This window comes from Triturus cristatus, chromosome 7 (assembly GCF_964204655.1).
Source record: "Triturus cristatus chromosome 7, aTriCri1.1, whole genome shotgun sequence".
Classification (NCBI taxonomy): Eukaryota; Metazoa; Chordata; class Amphibia; order Caudata; family Salamandridae; genus Triturus; species Triturus cristatus.
The window spans coordinates 1,004,149,199-1,004,162,198 of record NC_140590.1 but is presented as its reverse complement, the minus strand read 5'-3'; the positions used below and the strand labels follow the sequence as shown (position 1 = coordinate 1,004,162,198).

General features: G+C 42.9%; 1 long non-coding RNA gene across 1 annotated transcript in view; it reads right to left on the bottom strand.

The window, feature by feature from the left end:
• The window catches only part of LOC146810997 (uncharacterized), a 184,692-nt gene that overhangs the window by 162,527 nt on the left and 9,165 nt on the right, over positions 1 to 13,000 (bottom strand). The window lies entirely within an intron of this gene.

The window sequence follows — 13,000 nt, the reverse complement described above, 5'->3', positions numbered from 1 at the left end:
AGGTCCAAAAAGCTAGACATATTTGTATTGCAAATGCTTGTTACTCTGTGCCCTAATATTACCAAACACATTGTCTTCAGCAAACACAAATGCATGCAGTCTCCCACACCTTGCAAAACACCAATAGAGCATGTATTACAAGTTCAAAACTGCCCTGACGTGCAAATATGGGCCACTTTTTTAGCTATCGGATTCACTAAATGGGAACACTTTTATTTTCTCTCCCATTCAGACCCTGGTAATATGTCCTATTGGTGAGAGCTGCCAGACTTTGGAACAGGATGAGCCAGGCTCTAATCACGGCCTTGAATCAACCACCTTTGATTCTGGACAAATCACTTAATCTCTCTGCGAAAAAAATGTGTAATGTAGCCTGGCTCTCTGGTAATGCACACCAAAGTACGTGGGCCAGTTTTGCTCTATAAAATGGCTAAACAATTGTTTTGTTTGCCTTCTACCTTTGTATGCCAATCCGTTTTTTTTGTATAATTCAAATTGAAGATGTTATGTGCTCGAGTATACATTTTATATAAAACCAGGAAATGTAATTGTTGTAAATTAATTCCAAGAGGCATGAAATAAGACGAAAAGGAAAGTTTATTTAAAAGCACAGTTCCTCTAACTGCCTAGCCTAGCGCTCCTCAGGTTAAGCCTGAACATTCTAAGGTGCATTCCCGATAGAATTCTCGGGAGAAACCAGCCAGGAAGGGGGGAAAGGAGTGTACCAACAATCATTAATAAATATTAATACCATAAGATAAATGATGGTAAAGAACTAAGAGGGAGATTATAACACATCTCCTTACCATAAGAAATTGAAGAGAGAAGGAGGGAAGACAAAGGAGAAGGTAGAAAAAGGGATAGAGACTAGAAGAGGAATAAGAACAGAGAGAAAGGAGAGAGAGAGATGGTCCAGGGAGGGTGAAGATGGGAGAGCAGAGAAGCTAGATGCAGTATGGAGAAAGATGAAGCACCAAGAGGACAGTATCCAAAACAGGACATAAAATATATGTAATAACATAAGAACTTGCAATACCACTGTCTGGGAGACAATATAGAAAATCATTTCAAAGATTTGCCTATTAGACTCATCCATAAACTTGTTGTCACACTTTTGTTCCTCACCTGGAACCACTCTGTCCATGCTCCACTTTTTGTCATCAGCCATTGTGACAACATTTTTTCCAACGTCTTTAATCCTAGCAGGAGCATAGAATTTGTTGTACCTGTTAAAACTGTTATTAGGTCTTTTGACCAGGACTCGTTGGCCAATTTTGAGATCACGTGGTTTGACTCCCCATCTGTGATCATATTCTTGTTTGTATTTCTCTGATGGCCCTCAATCTTTTCCTGGGTTTTTTGGCCATTCCATTGAAATGAATTATCTTGAAACAGCCAATTGGGCGTAAGTTTTGAACCAGGTTTGCGTCCTCTTAGGAGACAAAAAGGAGAGTACCCAGTCACACTATTGGGTGTAATATTGTATGACCATAACATGTCTTTTAAGGATTGAACAATGTGTTTCTTGGCAACCATCGCCAGTTGTAGTGCCTCCTTAATCATCCTATTACAACGTTCCACTAACCCATTGGCACGAGGACAATATAAGGGAGTAGAAATATATTTAATGGCTAGACTACCCAAAAATTCTCTAATTTCCTCTGAAACCAATTGGACGCCATTGTCGGTAATGAGAGTGTGGGGCACCCCTTCACTAGCAAATACAACGGAAAGGAAAAGTTTTATTGCTTTGGTATCCACTTTGTTGACAAATTTTAGTGTGACCTATTTTGAAAAATAATCCACCAGAACTATGATGAACCTTTCTTGTAGACCAACTATTTGTAGGGGACCTAAGATGTCTAAGCCTAATTTTTCCCATGCTTTGATGGGAACTTGCACTGGTTCCAGTGGTATCCTTCTTGTGCTTTTAGTCTTATCACTGAGGCCACACGCATGACACCCTTTGACTAACTCCTCAATGAGCGTATCCATACCAGGGTACCAGTATCCTGAACGGAGCTTAGTTTTGGTTAGGCTTCTTCCTAGATGGCCTTCATGCACTATCTCACAAATGCGTCTTCTAAGTTCCTCAGGGGGAACTATCTTGTCAGATTTGTACACGTTCATTCCTGCCATTGACAGTTCCTCCCTAACATTCCAGAATGGTTGCAACTCACTCGAAAGATCAGAACATTTCTTAGGCCAACCCTTCTTAATGTTTTCTCGGACTGTTTTCAAAGTGACATCCTTTGACATAAAGTTCTTCCACTCTTCCTATAAAATGGCAGGAATGGAGACTTGTAACACTTCAAAATCTTCCATATTGTCTTCCATATACTTATTTAGGGGTAAACGAGAAAGGCAGTCTGCAACTGGGTTCTTATTGCCTGGAACATGTTCCATTTTGAAGTTAAAATTTTGTAGAGACACTAACCATTTCCCAATCCTTGGCGTAGTTTTCTCAATGTCCTTAGAAGAAAATAAAGATACTAAAGGCTTATGATCTGTCCTGAGTACGAACGGTATGCCCCATAGAAAATACTTAAAATGGTTGGTTGCCCAAAAACAAGACAAAGCCTCCTTTTCAATTGTAGAGTAGTTAATTTCAGCATCTTTAAGAGTGCAGGAAGCGAATGCTATGATTTTCTCTTTACCCTCTTGAATTTCAGAAAGGGTGGCACCAATACCTCGGTTACTAGCATCAGTAGTGAGGAAAGTGTCTTTGGTACTGTCAAAATGTCCAATACATGGTGCTGAGGCAATAGCTCTTTTGAGCCTAACAAATGCAGAATTGTGTATAGGTAACCATTCAAATTTGTTTTCTTTCTTGAGTAGATCTCTAATGGGTTGCACCAAATCTGAGAATTGTTTTATGAATTTAGACATGTATTGTATTCAGCTAAACCCAGGAATGATTTGATCTCTTCTTTGTTAGAAGGAACTGGAGCTTTTACCACCGACTCTATTAGATTCATCTTTGGTTTCATCCCCTCGCTGGACAAGGTGTGTCCTAGAAAATCAACAGATGGTACTCCTATTTTGCACTTGTTTTTCTTGATAGTGAAACCTGCTTCTCTGAGTTTAGTACATACTCTTCTTAAGTTACAATTGTGTTCTTCTTTGTCAGAGCCATAAATAAGAATGTCATCCTGAAAACAGATGGATTTGTCAACACCCCCCAAGATATGTTGCATTATTCTTTGAAAAGTCGCTGCAGCCGAGGCCAGACCAAACGGTATTCTTAAAAATTTGTCAGTGCCAAAAGGTGTGGTGAAAGCTGTGAGGACTTGAGAATCAGGGTGTAAAGCAACTTGATGATAAGCCAAAGTGAGATCTAATACAGAAAAGTACTTAGTACCATTAATTACAGATAGCATTTCATTAATATTTGGCAGTGGGTACCTATCAACCCAAATGTTGGCGTTTAAACTTCTTAAGTCCACACACATGCGGATGTCATTGCTCTCTTTTTTTGAAGTTATAACAATGGAAGCCAACCATTCCGAACTTTCCACTGCCTGGATAATGCCAAGCTTTTCTAGCTTCTCTATCTCTTTTTTTAAAGGCTCACGCATCACCAGGGGAATAGACCTGGTGTTGTGTGCAATTGGGACAGCATCATTCTTGAGTTTTATTTTGTGCATGTCGTTTTTCAATAAACCTACATTTTCAGTAAAGACCTCTGGAAATTCATCACAAATCCCTTTACCTGTTAAGGACTTATCAACCAGAAATACCTGTTCAACATTGTTGGGATCTAGTTTGATACCCAAATCCTTCTGGTGCTTCCACCCTAATAAATTGCTTCCCTTTTCCGTGATGTAGACCTTCCCAAATGTATGTCTATCCTTAAAGGTGATCCACATGCTAACCATCATGGGGTCCTTGTTGTACCCCCCCCCCCGGATGTATATCCGGTTTTTCCATAATGTAATCACCATCCTTAAATAAGCTTTGGAAAGTGTTGAATTCTTTTAAGGTGTAAGTAGAACAGGAGTCTGCATAAGCCTTAACATTTTTGCCATCCAATTGTATATCACAAATTGGATAAATAGCCTTTTCTTCAACCCCTTGACCATGAACTTGAAATATAAATTTGCTATCTGGAGAGACATTGGCTCTATCATGGACCACATGTATATCTTTGCTCACCTCTCTAGAATTGCACATTTTAGAAAAGTGTCCCACTCTATTACACTTTCTGCAGTTCACACCTCTAGCAGGACACCTGGGGAAATTGGCTATATGATTAGCATTCCCACATCTGTAACATCTGAAAGAGTCTTTTCTTTGCTTAGGTATGACAGTATTTTTACTTACTACTTTCAGCATTTACTCATTTTCTTTAATTACGTTGACATGCTTCTCCTCTGCGACAGACTCTTTATTAATTGTCATCTCTTTTACACAATAAGCTGTGTGCTCAATGCTCTTTGCTATGGTTACAGCCTCGTCTAAATCAGGATTTTGGGTCAATAACCTTTCCTATACTCTATGATCATCAGTGCATCGGACCAATTGGTCCCTGATGAGGGAATCTGCCAGTGCACCAAATTCGCAAGTGGCAGAGAGCCCTCTCAAGGAAGCAATGTATGCTGTGACTTTTTCGTTCTTACCTTGAACTCTTTGGAAAAATGTATGCCTCTCCAAAACAACATTTACTTTATCCTTAAAATAAGAACCTAATGTTCTTAATGTGGTAGTGAAAACATCGATATCACCCTCACCATCATCCTCTGTACCATCAGCTTGATCTTCATATACCTTCCTTCCATGGACACCCAGATTATGTAACAAGATGTGTTGTTTTCTTACTGACTACATTTTTTCCCCTCCTATGGTAATTAGATAAGAATGAAGCATCTTGACCCACGTGTCCCATGGAATCTCAGGTTCCCCTTCATCATTTGAAAATGGAGGCGGTTGATTCATGTTAGAAACAGACATGTTTACACTATAAGCTACACCAAAATAGAAATAAAAAGTAACGGTGAATACAAAAAAATCACAGAATATGAAAAGCAACAGAAAGGAAAGTTGTGCCTATGACCTTCTCTGCTGAAAATGTTACCACCAAATAAAAGTTCCAGCTAACATAAATTGCAGCATAAATAAGCACTACCAATAACGCAGAAGCATGCGCCCCTAAGAAAATCATAATTCAATAAGAGCGTATATTAGACATAAACAGGCGCGGTGCGTCCATTGGGGCGTTGGGACGTAGCCCCACTAAGCCACATGGACCCACTGGCGCAATAATAATGAATACATAACATTATAAATATATTATACGCGTGTCCCGGTACTAGTAGTACCGGGACACGCCCAACTGAAAATCCAGACGGAGTGCGTACGCACGCTGCTGAAGCCAGGGGGTGGGGCTGGGCTGCAGCAGCTGAGTGACAGTCCAGACTCAGCTGCTGCAGCAGTAGACTGTGCGCATGTGCATTTTTGGGCTTTGATCAGCCCGAACATGCGCACAACAATCTTCCCATTGAGGGACCCAAGGGGGTGCTGCTTCATACAGCAGCCAGGGCCGCAACCCCGGATCTGAATCTGGGCGAAGAGTAACTGTGCCCCCCTGAGGTTCTGGACTTTTTAAGAGTCCAGAGGTGTCAGGGAAACAACACCCAAAGACCCCTGAGTTCCTTCCTGCCTTGGTGCACAAATAAACAGAGACGCGGGCTTCTCGATGGTGGCTTCAAAGACCAAGATTTATTTACTGCAGGGACACAGAAGTCATAGGAACCACACAGAGGCAGGATCTACGAGACTGTTCGAATTGCAAGAAGTGGGTTGCTCCTTAAATACACGAAATATGTCTTTAGGCAACATTACACGAATATTTCCCATGCCCAACCCGGTATCCCAAACAGACAATAAACAGACATCAAACAATAATTAGTCGTAGGTTTTCGGTATTCGATCAAGTCTCCTTGTCAGTTTTCCATTCTTTGCCCGATCCTCCCCATCATAAAAATCGTAACCTCCCCATTGTAAAAGCCCAGAAGGAGAGGAGCAGAACCAGGTGCAAGGGATAGAAAAATAGGATAAGAGGTGTTTATGGATCGTAAACGGGCATGGCTACCGTATTCGGCCTCTCAATCAGGACAATGGACACGAGAACCAGTAAAGCAGGATTGGCCTTAGGCAGGGGAGGCAGTTTGATTCTGCCTAGCCATGCAGCGTCAGCTTTCTCGGGCTTGAGCTTACGTGTCCTTAACAAGGTGATTCTGCCGGGGTCATTGCTCGTCCATTGACTATGTGAGGGCAAGAAACAAAATGGATGCCGTATCTAAAATGGATGCCATGATTTAACAACAGAATGCCCTATTTCTCAGTGAATTCATGCTAGTTGCGCAGCGAAAACACTGTCATGCTTATAATGGATCATTTACGGTTCATTGGTACCAAAATCGTGTCAGTACTACGATACCGAATACACGGGTTCGGATCGCTACAGAACCTCAGACCGTCCTTTTGCCCTTACATAGGCAATAGCTCACTCTATACCAGAGTCCATCTCTATGTTCATCAGGTCACTGATATGTTGCTGGAGCATTATTCTATCTCGTGGCGTATCTCCAAAAACAGGTGGTCTTCTTACGCATGTTGAAACACAAAGGCCACATAAGGCAGGACCACACTGAACAATGAGACAGCATGAGAATAAAAATACCAATGCAACGCCAGTGACTATCAGAACCTTCCATCCCCATGCAGATAACTGGCTCCAGAACCATCCCATTAGTGACCAGTTACCTTCCTCTACATGAATAGTGTCAGAGATTTTGTGTAACTTAGAAATGGCCTTATATACCGTTGGCGCATTATCTGGGATAAAAACACAGCAACTCGATTGGATCATCTTACATACCCCACCTCGATCTGCAAGTAATACATCAAGGACCATACGATTCTGTAACGTCATGAGGCGATCCGCTTGAAGCTCAGCTGTCAGGTTACTAAGGGCACCCGCAGTTTCGGTAATAGTGGATTCAACTACCCGTGTTAGTTGACGTAAGTTTCTACTGTTGGCCATAGGCCCCCAGAACGGAAGGAAACCTTTGAAGAAGTCTCCTGCTTCTTGGCCAGCAGTATCTTCCTTATGGAAAACACCTCTCACAACTCTAGTTTTGTGATAATCCGGTGCAGCAGTGTATGTCGGAGGCAACAGTTGAGCGATATAACATGAGCCTGAAAAGTCAGCAGGCAGCCATGTATATGCTCTGTCTTGGCAAACGAAATAGGTGCCCTTAGCAGCTAAAAATGCAGGAGAAGACTGTGACGGGAAAACGTATGTTTCGGTACAGTCACTCTTCCCTAGTCGAGCTTTCGGATTTCTCCCATTTCCTTGCAAACAGACCTGACCTTGGTGGGGTACGACCCAGATCGGAGTCGAGCTTTTACGTTTGTTCTCACCCAAAGTAATGCCATATTCCGTAACATTCCAACCCATGTAAACTCGCAATTCATCCTTGGGAATGAACGGAGTGTTATTGACATCTCTAACCATGTCAGTAATTCCTTTTACCAAGGCTCTATTAGCGGAGTTATACCTAGTGGAACGCGGAGGTCGTGGGGGATAGGTCTCTAGGGCATAGGCGAACATGGTCTGAAATGCCCAGAATGATCCATTATAACTAAAGGGCAGAACCAGATAAGGGATACCCTTGTCCATGGTATGTGGTATCAAGCCACACACCCAGCAGTTCGTTGTGTTAACCACTAGTTGATGTTGGTGCAAGAGCTGAATGAAAGTGTTATTTATAAACTCAGAGCGTCGAGCTTGCTCATGGGCAGGAAAAGGATGGAAAGAATGAAGAGAAACAACAGTCGTAGAAACAGAAACATGGGGAGATACTGTAGATGTAACAGGTACAAAGATCAATTGAATACCAAAAATAATTCCGCCTACCAAAGTTATTAAAACAATCAGAAGTGTCAGAGCACATTGCATCAGAAAACATTTGCTATACAATATTTCATATAGTTTTGTCTTGCGCGCATTTATGACGTTAGCCCGTCGCAGTTCAGGAAGCTCCATCTTCTACAACCGTTCGCAACGGATGGTTTGTACCTGTTAAAAAATTGCCTCTGTCTACCCTGGGAGTTCCCAAAATAAACAGAAGAAACCGACCTTGTGTCTGGTTCCCTGCAAGTTAAAACAAGGCACACGTTACGACCCTACGGTAACCCAGATGGCAAGGTGAGAGAACAACAAAAACAAAAAGGATAAAAATTATAGAGCGAACTTCCTGACTGAATGGAATGCGATAAGATCAAAACAGTTTTCAAATAGAAAGGTAATTATACAATGTCATTGGTTCATAGAGTGAGAACGTAGGTTATATCTGTATTTTCCGGGTCTTGTCTGATCTTGAAACAATTGTTCTACAGGTACAGTAATGTTCGAGTCCACAGGTGACGAATGTTTGCCTTGTATGACACTCTGTTCAGGGTTTGAAGGCACAGTTCCTGGTGGGGTATCAGAGTTCTGTGTTTCAGTTCGTTTGTCCGTTATGTACTCTGCATCACTGAAGGGAATGAGCCTAGGAACAGGTTCTGTCTCGGATACACCAAATCCCTGTCTAACCCAGTTGTCATAGGGGAGTGGGAGAGGGACACGCTTCGTATGGCTAGCGTGCACCCAATTCTTCCTTCCAGCTAGGCGTACAGCAGTTCTCGTAGCCAGGAGCACTTGGAACGGGCCCACGAATCTTGGCTGGAGGTTCCGGGCTCGTTCAAAATTCCGCACCACAACTTGATCACCGGGTTTCAATGTGTGGCCTGGACTCTCTGGCAGTTTAGGCAAGGATTCGAATACCTGTTGATGAATAAGGCTCAATTTAGCAGTCAGGTCAAAAAGGTAATCAATCAACATTGGATATTCGAGCTGTTTGAATTCCTTTGGCCTAGGGACTCCCCAAACATTAGCAGGACGACCGAACACAATCTCAAATGGGCTAAGCCCTACTCGAGAGTGTACAGTCGCTCTGGTGGACAGTAAAGCTAAAGGCAGTGCGTCTGGCCAAGATAGACCAGTGGAAGCTTGAATTTTAGCAAGTTTCAGCTTCAAGGTACCATTGTACCCTTCAACCAAACCTGCTGACTGTGGGTGATTCGCACTGTGGAATTTCTGGATGATTCCCAGACCCGCACTCACACTCTTCATAACTTTCCCTACAAACTCACTTCCATTGTCCGACCAAACAATCCGTGGCATACCATATCTGGGGAAGTACTCTTTGAGGAGGATTTTGGCAGTGGACATAGCAGTGTTATCCTTTAATAGATATGCCTCAATCCATCTTGAAAAGGCACAGACTACCACTAGGACATATTTAAGATTGTTACACCTGTCCATGTGAATAAAATCCAACTGAATCACTTCAAAGGGACAAGAAGGGGAAGCAAAATGACCAGTTGGGGTTGGGGTTCCCTTGCCAGGATTATGCATCAGGCATATCATGCAATTTTTCACCACTCTTTCCGCACACTTAGTAATTCCATCATTCTTCCATACTGGAGCTAACAGTTTACAGATCCCTTTCGAACTAATGTGCGCCGCTCCATGCGCCATCGTGACTACCGCAAGCACATACGCATCAGGTAACATCCAACGCTGATGCTCAGACAAATCAACCCAACATCCACTCGAATCCATTTTACCCGTTTTCTCCCTCCATGCATTCTTCTCATTTTCAGTTGCTTCATTCTGGATTGCCTTCACATTTTCAATCGTATTCTCACACATTCCTGATTCAGCGATCCATCTCGCAGATGTTGCAACGTACATTCGGCTCATCATGTTCTTGGCCGTCTCTTTGGCGACCTCATCAGCAAACGCATTCCCACGGCCAACATCATCCATAATCTTTCGATGTGCACTGCACTTCACAATCGCAACTTCATTCGGTAGGGTCATAGATTCCAATAGATCGCTGACTAACTGTCCATGTTGGATCTTAGTCCCATGGGACGTGAGAAAACCTCTTTCTTTCCACAGACGTCCAAAGCTATGTGCTACGCCGAAGGCGTATTGGCTATCAGTAAACACATTCACTCTCTTTCCCTCAGCTAAAACACACGCTCTTGTTAGTGCAATTAATTCTGCAGCTTGGGCAGAATTCTGACTTACTCTTGCGGTCTCAACAATCGTACTCAAAGTCGTAACTGCATACGCGGCCGTCACATCACCATTCTGTAGTTTAAAACATGACCCATCGACGTACAAAGTGCCATCTGGATCTAGTAACGGGGTATCTTTTAAATCAATCCTACCTTTTGTCTCTTCCTCAGTTCTAAAACAACAATCATGAGGCTCTGAATCACTCGACTCTAGAGTAGTCGGCAACAGCGTTGCTGGATTCAATATGTTGCATCGCTTGATCTGAATGTGACTTGCCAAAAGTGTCAGCTCATAGCCTGATAGTCTAGCACTGGTGAGGTGCTGAGTTTTCGTTCGATTCATGAGTGTATCCACAGCATGTGGAACCATGACTACCAACATGTTGTTCATGACTAGTCCAGCAGACTGTCGAATAGACACTGCAGCTGCTGCTGTAGCTCTTAAACAACTTGGCAATGCTCTGGCTACCGGATCTAATGTGGATGAGAAATATGCACAAGGCCGCTGTTTGTCACCAAATTGTTGCATTAATACACTCAAAGCACAACCTTCTCTTTCATGGACATATAGTGTAAACGGCTTACTGTAGTCAGGAGTACCCAACACAGGAGCTGAACACAGTGCATCACGTAAGTCGGAAAAACTCTGTTGACATTCATCAGACCATGGCAAAGGACTCGGAACACCTTTTCCAGTCAGGGATATCAATGGTTTTGCCATGAGAGAAAAATTTGGGATCCATTGCCTGCAGTATGACGTAATACCCAAAAACGCACGCACTTCTCTCTGTGTACTTGGTACATTCATCTGCGAGATTGCTTTGATTCTCTCTGGGGTCAACCTTATCCCCTCCTTTGACAAAAGATGACCTAAGTAGGTCACTTCTTGGCAACAATATTGCAGTTTAGAAGGGGAAACCTTATGATGTAAGTCTGACAAATGACGTAATAAAGAAACTGTAGCTGTTTTGCAAGTTTCCTTGTCATCAGCGGCCAGTAAAAGATCATCTACGTATTGGATCAGGGCAACACCAGGAGGAAGTACAAGAGCATCTAATTGACTTTTCAATGCTTGGCTGTAAATTGAAGGGCTCTCACAATAACCTTGTGGAGCGCGCTTGAACCTGAAACTGCGACCTCCTAAGGAGAAACCAAAAATGTCTCTACTTTCCTCGGCTATCGGAATGCTGAAAAAGGCATTCTTCAAGTCGATCACTGTAAACCATGAGGCTGAGGCAGGAATCAACGTCAATAATGCAGTGATATCTGGTACCACAGGAAACTGCGGAATCACTATTTTGTTAACCTCTCTGAGGTCAATCACAAATCTGTAGATTGGAGGTTTGGAAGGGTCAGTGCGTTTTAAAATCGGCAGAAAAGGACTATTGCAGACATTTCCTCTAGTTTCCTCTATCACATCTTTCTGTATTAAGTCTTTCATGATCAGTAAGAGTGCACGTTCACCTTCATTTGAAATCCGATACTGTGGGATTCGTGGGAATCTAACATTTGCTTTGAGACTTACCACATAAGGGGTAATTTCCAAAAGGCCTACATCGTTAGGACCAGTTGCCCAAAGAGTATCAGGGAGAGAACGCAGCTCCGGTGGGAGCTTATCCATCGACATGTACATTGGAGAAATGACTCTCTTGCCTAATGTGAGCTGCACTCCCGAAGGAGAACAGTACAGTGTCGCATGCAGGCGTTTCAACAGATCTAAACCAAGCAGATTCTCATTACAACCGGTTGTTAGGATAAGGGGTGCTTCTAGTTCGCATGGCCCAACAGAAATTGACAAAGGACTAGAAACAGGATTGTGAACAGGGGCGCCTGAGAAACCTACTGAAGTGTTCGTTAAGCCAGACAAAGGTGCGCCAGGGAGTTTCGCATGCATAATTGAACTTTTTGCCGCACCAGTATCCAACAGAAACGGTTCGACCACGCCTGATGTAACTACTGCGACATAATGTCCACTCTGATCAACTGGAACTGATACTACTCCCTCTCTTTGCCTGTGGCTGTCCTAGTACTCGCTTCTCTGAATCTCTTCATTATTTTCATAGTAATCCTCAACATGATACTGTGAAGATCTACCTAGTTGCATAGGTTGTACATTTCGCTGATCGAAATAATTTGATGGGCGATCAACTTGTGGAGTCATTGTACCACGTCCTCTACCTCTAGGAGCTTGCATAAACCCACCATTTCCTCTCTGAGCTGGGACGCCACTGGTTTGTGCGTGTAGTACTGGACATTCGTTCTTATAATGGCCCTCCTTTTTACAATAGGCACACTGATTCCATGCTAACTGTTGTCGAGGAAATCCATAATTAAATCTTTGGGACGTTCCTTGTTGGAATTGTGGCTGGTGCTGAAGCTGGGGTCGCTGCTGTGAATCTGACTGATTCGAGCGAGGCGGATACGCCTGTTGCAATAATACTTTAGTCTTCAAATCTTTTGTCTTCTTTTCTGACTTTTCCTTCTCTTCTTTCTCTCTTTTCTCGTAATACTGAGCAGTTGCAAGTATCTGTGCTGTCGTCGACACTGCCCATGCACTTTCAGAATCCTTTAACTTGTTACTAAGCTCAGGTAGTAAATTAAACACGAACTTGTCGACAAACAACCTCTGACCTCCCTCAGTACTCATATCTTGCCCACTGTGGTCTACGAAGGTCTCTTCAAATCTAGTGAAAAAGTCAGAGACGCTTTCGTCCTTCTTCTGCTTGCATGCTGATAGTTTATCCCAATTTACCCATAACGCTGGCATCAGCGTTTTCATTAGGTTAATTATTCTGCCAGGTAAAGCAGCAATCAGAGGCTCAGGTTTAGCACCGCCAACTTGTTGCGCGTCTGCCGCTATAATAGC